This window comes from Teleopsis dalmanni, chromosome 1 (genome assembly GCF_002237135.1).
Source record: "Teleopsis dalmanni isolate 2A chromosome 1, ASM223713v2, whole genome shotgun sequence".
Lineage (NCBI taxonomy): Eukaryota > Metazoa > Arthropoda > Insecta > Diptera > Diopsidae > Teleopsis > Teleopsis dalmanni.
The window spans coordinates 152,349,074-152,360,515 of NC_051846.1; positions in this window are offsets into that span (position 1 = coordinate 152,349,074).

Sequence of the window (11,442 nt, forward strand, 5' to 3'; positions counted from 1 at the left end):
ATGAAAAAGTCAGCAGTGGATATCTGAATTCCAAATATATTTTCAGTTACCAGTAGCTCGTTTATGTAAATCGTTCGAGTTTAACTCGAACGATTTCATTCGAAAAGTTCTCACTTGCTTTTTCTCACTTCTTTCGAGTTTGCTGTTTATGTAACATGAAAAATTCACCACACGAGAACGTTATGGTGTGATGAGAGAAACTGATGAAAATGGAACGTTTTTTGAAAAAATGGAACGTTTTTTGAAAAAATTGAACGAAAATAAAACAATTTTAAAAGGTTGCTTAGTGCTTGCAAATAGCACTTGTACCAAAAATTTAAATTTATTCACTTTAACTCACTTTTTTTCATTCAAAATTCAAAACTTCTCGCAAGCAATTTGACAGGTGACAAAAACTCGAACGAAAAAAAGTGAGAAAACAATTCACCACAGTTACATAAACACTTCTAGTGAGTAATTGTCATAAGTGAGAAAATCGTTCGAGAAAACGAAGTGAGAAAGTTACATAAACGAGCTACAGATAAGATGATAAGTTGTTAGTTAGGAAATTTTTGCATTTATTAATAAATTCTGCCCAAATAAACATTTTAGTACTTATAATTAAACTCTATGTTATTAATAAAACTGAAATAGATTGGTTCAGATTTGAATACGATTGATATATAATTTATTTAACATTGCACCATTAAATAACCCCGTTAAGATACTAATCTGATAAATTTTTATTAGTAAATTTCTAACAACTATGTATAACAGTGATAGGCACATATTGACTCAATCCGTTACCGTTATTCAATACTTATCTTTATGAAAATCACAATTCTCAAACAACCTTAATTTTATTTGCTTTCAATTTCACAGAATACTTATTCTGATACATCCAATTATTCAAACTTTAATTAGAGAAATGTGATATTTTTGAAACTTGAATGTATGATAGGGCTCCTTTTTCCTTTCGTACATTTACATTGATTTAACATACATCGGTTTCATTTTTGCAATAGTTTCTCTCACGAAAATACATATTATCACTTTCGTTAGGAAAACTATGGCAACAATTATTTATCGTGGCTGTAATTACTATACACAAACAATTTGTGATATGTTACGTGTAATCAGCAATGTTCATTGACATACACTAAGAAGTTATACAAAAAATGTACTACTTGATTAATTTGTCGTTATTGATTTATAAATAGAATAAAGAAAATTCAGTTCTCAACTTTGTCGATTTTTAAATATCTTTCATATGTATAGTTTTTTAACATCATTTAATTACACTTTGTTGATAAAATTATACGTGTATGTTTGTAAATTTGGTCCGTATTAGATACTACATGGTATAAATAAATAAGTTAAGCCATTTCCATAAATGATCTGCCTGGTGGTAAGTAAAACAAGTTGACATTACTAAATCATCTCGCTGATATTAAAACTACTTATACATAGAATTTCTTCAGTACTTTTTAAGCATAACGGGACATTTACTTATGTTGCCTTGCACATTTTTGGTACTGTTAGAAATCACTTTTAAGTTTATTATTTAATTTATTTTACTACAACGCTCGTAATAAACTAACATGACTTACTTAGTATTAAATAATTCAATTTAGTAGGGCTTATCATGAAAATTGAAAGATTTTCAATGTCTGACTTAGTACTTATAGTAGATGATGTTGACGGTTTTTTATGTGAATATGAGCTTAAAAGTCTGAAGATATAAAAAAAATAAAAATAGTTCATAATTACATATGTGTATATATAAAAATTACTTTAATAATTCCAATTATTATTAACATTCTGAAAATTCGTGAGAATTCTTCTGGGCTTGAAGCACGCAGCAGATCTCCATAATAAAAGTAACTTCGGCCAATGGCACTAGTTGTCCTGAACATTATTTGAATGTTCAACGTTGAATGCTTTGACCAAGTTCAGGACATGGAAAAAAATTGTTGACATTAAATGGCAATACACAATTTACGAGTTTTAGTTACATTACTTGAATTGTAACTAAGCCCCCGTACAATTACGCATTTAATTTAAAAAAATTTATTTACATATTTCCGGCTGAGATAAATATTAAAACTAGCAAATTTAAACTTTTTTTTTTAATTTTTGTTAAAATGTTTTAATTTTGTTTTATTCAAACAACGTTTTGATAACTTTTATTGGTATATGATTATTTTTTTTAGATGGACTTAACTCGTTGAGGATCACTTAAGTCAGTGCCTTAAAAACTCAGGATCTTGTTAATTTTTCGAGTTTAAAATTTTCTATAAATATCTATTATTACATCAAATTAAAATAAATGACTTGTAAACATCTAATTTAACAAAACTAAAGTGCCAATTTTATTTAATAAAAAAAAAAATAATAACTTCATTTTATGACGAAGTGGTTGCATAAAAAATATTTAATTTTGTATTTTTGGTTTTAATTGAAAGAAAAGTGATCCAACCAGTTCCATAATGTTAGTTGACTTTGTTGCAAAGAGGACTACGACTTACATCCGACGGTCAAAAGATATTGACATCTTAAAATAAAACATCCAAACAAACGATGAATAAACAAAAAGTGTAAAATAATTTATGGCCGAGTACAACTCATTTAAAAAAATTAATCTTAGTTGCGTGCAATAATGAAACAAAATTACTAATTTATTTAATCTTTATACATTTTTGGAAAACATTAAAAATTTTAATTGAAAAAAAATCATTCAGATACGTAAATAAAGTAGTCATTATATGTGGAGCTATCGAAATAACAGCAAATAACATTACAAATATAATTAAAATTATACAAAAAAAGGCTTAGACTTATTTGCTTCATTGTGATTAAGTCAACACCTGATGAAAACTTTTCAACAAATGTTGCAACTACATTCGAAGAGTCAACAATATTGCATATAAATATGCGCTTGGAAACAACCAAGCCAAATCAGATGTAATCTATTTGTGCGGATATTGTTGTTGTGGAGATAAAAATTGTTATGTAATTGTTAATAGTCAAAAAGCTAAGATGGTGCATCTGCATTGTAGGAAAGACTTATGAGTTTCTATTGTTTTTGAAAATTTTGTGTTTATGATGTGCTGAAAACAATATTTTGACAATGTTCAGATTTGCATATCTCAAATAGTCTAAGCCAGGGCTGCACAAAGCACGGCCCGCGGATAATGTTTGTGCAGCCCGCGACATATTTTTAATCACAAATTTTCTTTTTGTGTATTGATAAAACTGCATTATTTTATTTTTATTTTACACCAAATAAATAAATTTAAATTAATGAATTAATAAAACTAAATTCAACATTTAACCGTATTTTTATTTTTGTCAAAGACAACTATGAACGTATATACATATTTGCTTCTGCGGCCCTCCAATCAGGTAAGTGATTTTTATTGGCCCACGATCGCATCTAACCTGGACAGCCCTGGTATAAGCGATTGATACTCATACGCCACTATGCCAAAAATACACAAACTTAACAGGAATGTGTTTAATTATTAAAAACTAGTACTAATTATTATTAAACAATACACATATATGTATACGTTATAGGTATACATTAAATACATATATATTATTTATATTATATATTATATATTATTATTATATATTATATATTATATATCATATATATTATATATATATATGTAAATCTTTTAAAGGAGTGAAAAAACTTCAAATCAAATAAAGGCACTTGAAAGTACACTGGCGCCAAAATTTTAAAAGAGATGTAATTTTTTCCATGATAATAACGTGGGAATTGCTTTCTTAAGTGTTCAAAAACCAGCCAAGTAGAATGCAAACAAAAGGGAAAAATAAGTATTGTAGTAAATAACAAAATTAAAACCAAAATAAAATATAAATTCGCAATGTATGTATTTTATCAATCCACATCGTGATGCTCCCGTCACTAAAATTTTCCATCGTAAAATTTGCATCGCATTTAAGCTGCCACACCAGATCTGAACTAAGCCAAGACGGTATAAAAATGAAGCTAAACTGCTTTCAATTAAGCCCCGCGGTAATTCCAGTTAAAATTTATGTATTTTTATACTTTTTTATTCATATTTCTTTAGCTCTTTTTTGGATTTAACAATTCAATAAAAACACAATCATTTGAATTTAAAGTATTTACTTTTTTATGTGTATTAAATTTTTTTTCGGCAAATTTTAAAATTTAAAGAAATTGACTGGTAACAGTTATATTCGATTATTTTTAAATTGAAATAAAATTTTAGTATTTTAATATTGTTTGTATGTGAAGTAAATTTTCACATATTTAAAAAATAATTTTTAAAATAATTTCTATTTCAGTGATCAAATTAATAAATGTATTATTTTTTTTCTTAAGTAATCCAATTCGTAGTCCCGATTTGAAACAAATCAAGACATGTGAGATATGTCAAACAGAATAGCAATCGAAGGCTATTCTTGTTTAGTTTACGCTTTAGGATTCATCAGCTAACAATATGGATAGTTTATAACCACTAATTGTGTTAAAATTTTGATATATTACTATAAAATAGTAACGATTTTTCATATCAAATTTGTTGGTGGGTATGTTAACAAACAGAATAGTTATATCTAAAACAGTAAAACTTCACAACTAAATGCCGGAAGTTTATTGTATCCAAGAAAAATTTTGAGCAAACTTATAATCTTATGTGTTGGTTTAAGTGATTTGGCTAACAAAATCAAGCGATTTATAACTTCTGGACTTTAATTACTGGACAATCTACAAATTCTCAAAGTTTTCAAAACGAACATTCATCAAATATGCCCCCTTTTTTAACAGCCTTGTATTGGCAAGACATTAAAAATTGCCTCAAAAGAAAGCAGTATTAAGAGATGCTTCATATAACATATAAATGATATTGTATTGATTTCACACCTTATGGGTAGATCCAAATAATATATTGAAATTTGACCGAACTCTGTTTCACAATGGTGTTTTTAATTACATAAAACTTTTATAATCACTGAATGAATAATTTCTTATAAGGCGTTTTGAATTGTTGAATAAAAAATTTTCTGTTAGTTTTTAATCATATATTATATAACTATTTAATATATATAATAATATATTATTTAAAAAATTTATTTGATTTTCTTTAGATCAGGAACAGTGTTGTTAAATCCTCAGGTTAGAATAGGTACTGGTCTAGGAAGGTGCCGTTAAATTTTATTAAATTGGCACGCAATATGGTTCAGTTGCTCTAAGGATAGTTTTATCCGGGATATGATTGGGTGTTTTACCCAAAGTTCTAGTCAAATTTATTAGATTAGGAATTGGATTTATTAATTAATATCATTTTTATTAAAATTAGTTTAATAAAGTAGATACCAAACTTCAATGAGACTGCTGACTATGTAGCACTATCTAGTATTTCGAATATTTATACTGATTACGTAAACGATATTTGAGGGTTTTTATTTATTATTGAGAAATTGACGGTTTTTATAAATCAATGTGACTATGACATCTGACTGAGTGGGACAAAGTATTTTTGGAATATTGACGAATATTTTAGCTTAATAACTCGAAAACTAAGCTATATAAATATATAGCATAGTAGAAAAAGTTTCTTAAAATAGCTATATAATAGGCATGCTCGAGTAATCTGAATCATGCGTTCAAATATTTATTTTTCATTCTGTACGATCAGATGTTGAATTTTTTGGATATTTGGTAAGTTCTTAGATTTTGTAGCATAATAATGCGTTTTTACAACCTATTTTCTATGCAATAATTTGACAAAAGACCGTTTAGCGTCTTGAGATAGACCGTTTAGCGTCTTGAGATAGAAATGGCTCAACAAAATTTTTCGAAGAAGGTTAATGTTACCGCTATATGAGCTAATGTATATGTGTACTGCTTAGAATGTAGATTATTTCCAAAATAAATAATAAATATTTAAGAATAAAAACTGCATTTTTTTTTACTTTAGATACTTTTTGAGAAATAATAGTGACAATTAAATAGATTAATATAATATTTATTATTATCTATTAAGTATTATATATTTATATAATTGTATATTTTGTAACCCTATTGCGTTGTTAATTTCTCTAAGCAATATAAAATAGACCATAATTGTTGAGAAATTTAGATAGAATAGTTATAGCAATAATATATTTCCCATTGAAATATTTTAATAAAAATCTATAAAATTTTTTTTGCTATTCGCATTTGTGAATTTATGAAAAAAATAGTATGAAGATATAAATAAAATGTATGTCTGATTGCTTGCTAAATCTTTATCTGTCGGTTTTATTTTCAAAATAAAATTTTTAAGCATTATACTTTTGGTATCAATACTTATATAGAGTAGACTTGTTTCTTCTTAATGAATTTATTTATTTCTGTAAAAACATAGATTTCTCATAGACATAGAGATCTCATAAACGTACCGTACTTTCTTTTTGAATGTTTTTAATAGTTTTAATTTACATAGTATCTAATCTACGTGAATTTAATTACAATAATTCTTTAACAAAGAAATATAAACTAAGCTTCCGTAATTTTATTTATGTTAACAGAAATAGTAAAAAAGAAATTCAAGAAACTTCAAATAATAAGCAAATGTGCCAAAATTGGTACGATTTCCTGTGTTCGGTTAATGGAATTATGGCTTGTTGGCTGGCTTTTTCCTCTGTGACTATTCGATTCAGAAATCAATTTCCTCACTTTGCAGTTTTTAAAAACTGAAAACTATAAAATATAAAAAGCATTGTTTAGTATTAAAAATATTATTTTAAAATATTAACAAAATTCGTTAATGTTGAACTGAATTTAATGTTAGATAATAAAGTGGAAATTTATTAATTTCAAATGTTTTATTATTCTTCCTGTACCAACAAAAATTGAAATACATATTTATTTGATAAATATAAACTTTCAATTGGAAAAAAATTATTATATAAGAAAATGGTTTCTACCTTAAATAAACATTCGTGACTTTTAAAAAAATCAATTAAATATGACCTCATGCATACCTTCCGTCATTTTCCTCAACAGTTAAGGATTTATTATTACCAAGAATGATTGAAAGTTATAGAAAAAATCAAGATAAGTTTAAATTAGGAATTGTATTTTGTAAGAAAAGACTTTAATGGGTCTATTAATCATAGATAGATTTTTCTGCCATTGGTGCAAAAGTTATGAACAAATGTTCTTTTGTGTCTATCTTGTCAAAGCGACTGTAGAATTCAACAATATGTTAAGCTCTTTAAATAGATTTGAAGAATACAATCGATCTAAAGTAAGTTTAATCTAGCTGTTAGAGTTAAATATAGCACAGCAAATGCAATTGTTATTAAAGAATAAATATTTATCAAAATTCGTCACCACTTGAAAGCAAAGCTAAGTATACATGGGCTTAGTATGTACATACATGGGTTGGCGGCTCAAATTTTACAGGGGCGTGGATATTTACAGTCTAAAAATTATATACGGGCAATTGAACCAATAGATATTATCAAACAGTACTGATAAAGGAGGTATTTATAACAGCTGTATGGTCAATTCAAGAATTCATTTGATAAGAAAAAAAATTTTTTTGATTTAAAAATTTTCTTATGAAAACATAGTTTGAATTATATAGAATTGATTTAAGGGAATAGAGAAAATTTTAAAACAGAGGCTTTTGAAAGGATAGAAAAAGATATAACATATAGGATGTATCAACTGAATTTTACAGTGTTAATGTTAGTAATTATTGAATTTTTTCATTAAAATGAGCTAGTATGCTACATACTAAGTAATTAATAACATGTTATAATGAATTGTTTCTATTTGTATATTGCATTTTAAAGAGATATTGGGTTTTCGATAGTACAATTCCCAAAAATATTATGTTCAATAAGATGAATAAAACGCAACAGGTACAATACGGAAAGAAATATTGTAATATAAAAAAAAATATGTATAAGTTTTTGTTTTTTAGTTCAGGTAAGTAATAAAAGTAGCGTAGATTCAAAGTGTATGTATTTGGGTTAAACTGGTAACGTGCAAAATTCTAACAATCACCACTAACAATTCCCACACAACACATGTCTAAAACTTCGTCGAAAGAATAAAGCAACAATTCTGAGTCCTGGCTATTAGTTGAAATAAATCATTTTCGCAGTGATGTCAAAAACTTTATTTATTATAATTTAATCCTATATTAAAATAAGTATAGAATATGTTGTTAAGACAATGAGTCAGCTTAGTTAGATTCTGATAGTAAAGAGGATAGATAGACAACTTGAATAATTTAGCAATATATAAACTGTCAATATACCATCAGTAATAAAATTTTATTACGGTGTTTTAAAATTTTTAATAGATATGTTCATTATTCGATAGATCATGTCAGAGAAAAGAATTGATCAGTTTTTATGCCACTTAGGCAATGCTTTAATATGGGATACTTTGGATAATTTCTTTCATCATGATAACAATATTGATATTTTAATCTCAAATGATTTCTCGAAAGATTTGAAAATGTGTCAGTTAGATATATTTTTATTAAAATTGTATCGTTTCTATTAAAATATATTTATCAGTTTAAAAAAAATATTTATTACTGCTGTTTCTATTGATGTAGTTATTTTTAACATACATGTGACATGATAAAGACAAAATTTTTGATATGATATGATAAAAAACTTAATTAAATTAAACCGGTAAGAAAATTGTTTTAAACAGAAGCATTTCATTACGTCTTACACTATGATGTTTATATAGAATCTGATAAGTTTTAAATTAATTCAATACCATTTATTGACTTTTTATAAACATCTTAATATGTCGCTTTCGTAATAATAATATTTTGACTTAAGCATGTACTTTTGAAGTGGTTGGCAAATTAAAAAATTATGTTACAAAACATAGTTTCTATGGACAATCTATATGAATTTGAAATTTAAATATCTTCTCCTACACTTAAGTTAATGTGTAAAATTTATCATTTTGACAAATGTGGCATGTGGTTCCAGATTCGTTTTAAATTGTTGAGGCTTAATTATATTCAAGACTTAAGTCAAGTAAACAGATAGATTATTGTTGTTAACAAGATCAGACATAAGAAATCAATATGATATCGGAACCCTCGATTATTTGTTATACACATTTATTGTTAATATTTAAATCTATTGGAAAAATAATTGTGTATTTGAATTTGTATTTACTTTAGATATAAACCAATAAAAATAACATTATTTATTATGTCCAGAGAACAGTAAATTACTTTTTACGTATTTATATAAATGTACACCTTTGAAGTTAATTAATATTAAGATATACAATTTTATTTTATAATGAAGTAATTACAGCAAGCTTTTTGAATAATTATTTTTAAACTGCATTAAATTCTATTATATATAAGAAATTAATTATTTGCTAAGATAAATTTATAAGCTTAACCAAAAGTTATTATCTAACCGTTTTAAAACCTTGAAATTATTTTCTATATCTATATATTAATTTAAATTTAATTTTGATTTGTATCTTGCATCTCATTAGTACAAAGTTACTTGGCGATTTGGCATACGTAAGACAATAAAAATAACCAGAAATAACAACAAATCTTAATAAATAAAAAAAATTACATAATGTTTAACTTAATTTATACTTAATTACAAATTAACATTTGTGATCTTTTATCTTCAGCGATTTCGGTTTAAACTTTATAATTTGAAATTTAGTATTGAATAAATTTAGTTTGTCAAATTAATATTACATATTTTTATAAAGTTTGCTTAAGGTTTTGCATTTTTAAACAACTTTGTGTTTAAGTCAACAAATGTTTAAAACACAGTAGTATTTCTTTTTATATTTTGCAATTATTGATTTTATTGGTTATGGATTTTTTAGAAAATATACAATTGTTTTTTTTACGGTGACGTCAAAAATTCTATTTCAATTTTATTATGCATTCTATAAAATAAATACCAAATATTTTATAAATAAATTATTATCCCTTATTAGTTAAAATATTAGTTTTAACTATACCCTTCCCATACTTTTTCTTTATATAATTATTTAAAAATGTTGATTAAGAAAAATATAGCATTTCTCAAACATTTCTTTTTACATTTGGTCATTTTAAATTCAAAAAAAAATATTTTAAATCAAATATGTTTGCTTATACTGTCATATATATAATAATAAAACTTTTTTTGTTGAAAAAATGTTATACCATTTTTGTATTCTAATAAATATTTGTTTTCGTTTAAATACCTACAGTGAAGGTTTAATATAAAAAATACTGAATTCAAGAAATCTCCAATTTAATGAATGAAAAAATTATATATTTTTTATATTCTACTTAAATATCTTACAGATATACAGTGGATTACTAATGGGCTAAAGATAATTACATACATTTCATGAAAATCGTGATTTTATAAGTCTTATTAAAGAAAGGATATTAAAAATCAATAGAATGCATCAAAAAACAAATGGACTTCGGTTTTTATAAAAAAAATTATTTTCCATATTTTGTATATATTTTATTGAACTTATTCATTCTATTTAACAATTTTTGCAACTTAGCGAATGGGCTGTACAAGACATTTTTCGGTAAATTGGAAGAGTACTGTCTACAAAAACAGATATAAATTCATTAAATCAGATTTCTAAACTCAGAAATTTTTTCTTTTTATCAGAATAATTTTTGGTTAATTTTACATACCTATACTGTCATAAATTTTGTAATTTAATTTTTTATTATTAATAATTATGTTAACTCATTATTTATAGTTTATAAATTTACTTTTTATAGTATATGGGAAATGTTTTAAGTATAAATATTTAGCTTGACTTTAAGGAAACATTAAATTTTAAATATGTGTAAAGTAAACGTTGAACAAATCTATAGTAAAAACATTTTAAAAAGTCATTAATCATAAACATGACGTATTGAGAAAAATAAAAATATGAGGAATATGAAATATTCGTATAAAAAATTTATTATTACAACATCAAAATATAATTATTGCAAGATTTCTTAATCAAATTTTTAATGAATCTGCATTTCCGCTTTAATAGCTTAATCAGTGGGGTGAGTAAACATATTGTGTATGATTGCACTTTTGATTTCAAATTATTATTGAAAGGCCTTTCGCCTTCACTTATAAATATTTAGTGAATATGATTGAGTGCAACAACAAAACAAAAACGAAAAGCTGATCAATTGACTAATGCCAACTTCAAAAAGGGCATAACTAATTAGCAAATTACAACTAATTAGCAACAAAAGGCATGAATGCATATTAGACAGATTTTAAAAATTACTTTCCAAGTGATGAACTAATAACAACAATAATTAATTCAACCATTTATCATTTTTATATTAAATTCACTTTATATTGTGGTTTAAATAATATTTACAGGTGGCAATAATACAATTTTTATGCAATTTTATGCCACAAGCTGTGGTTTTTCCTTTT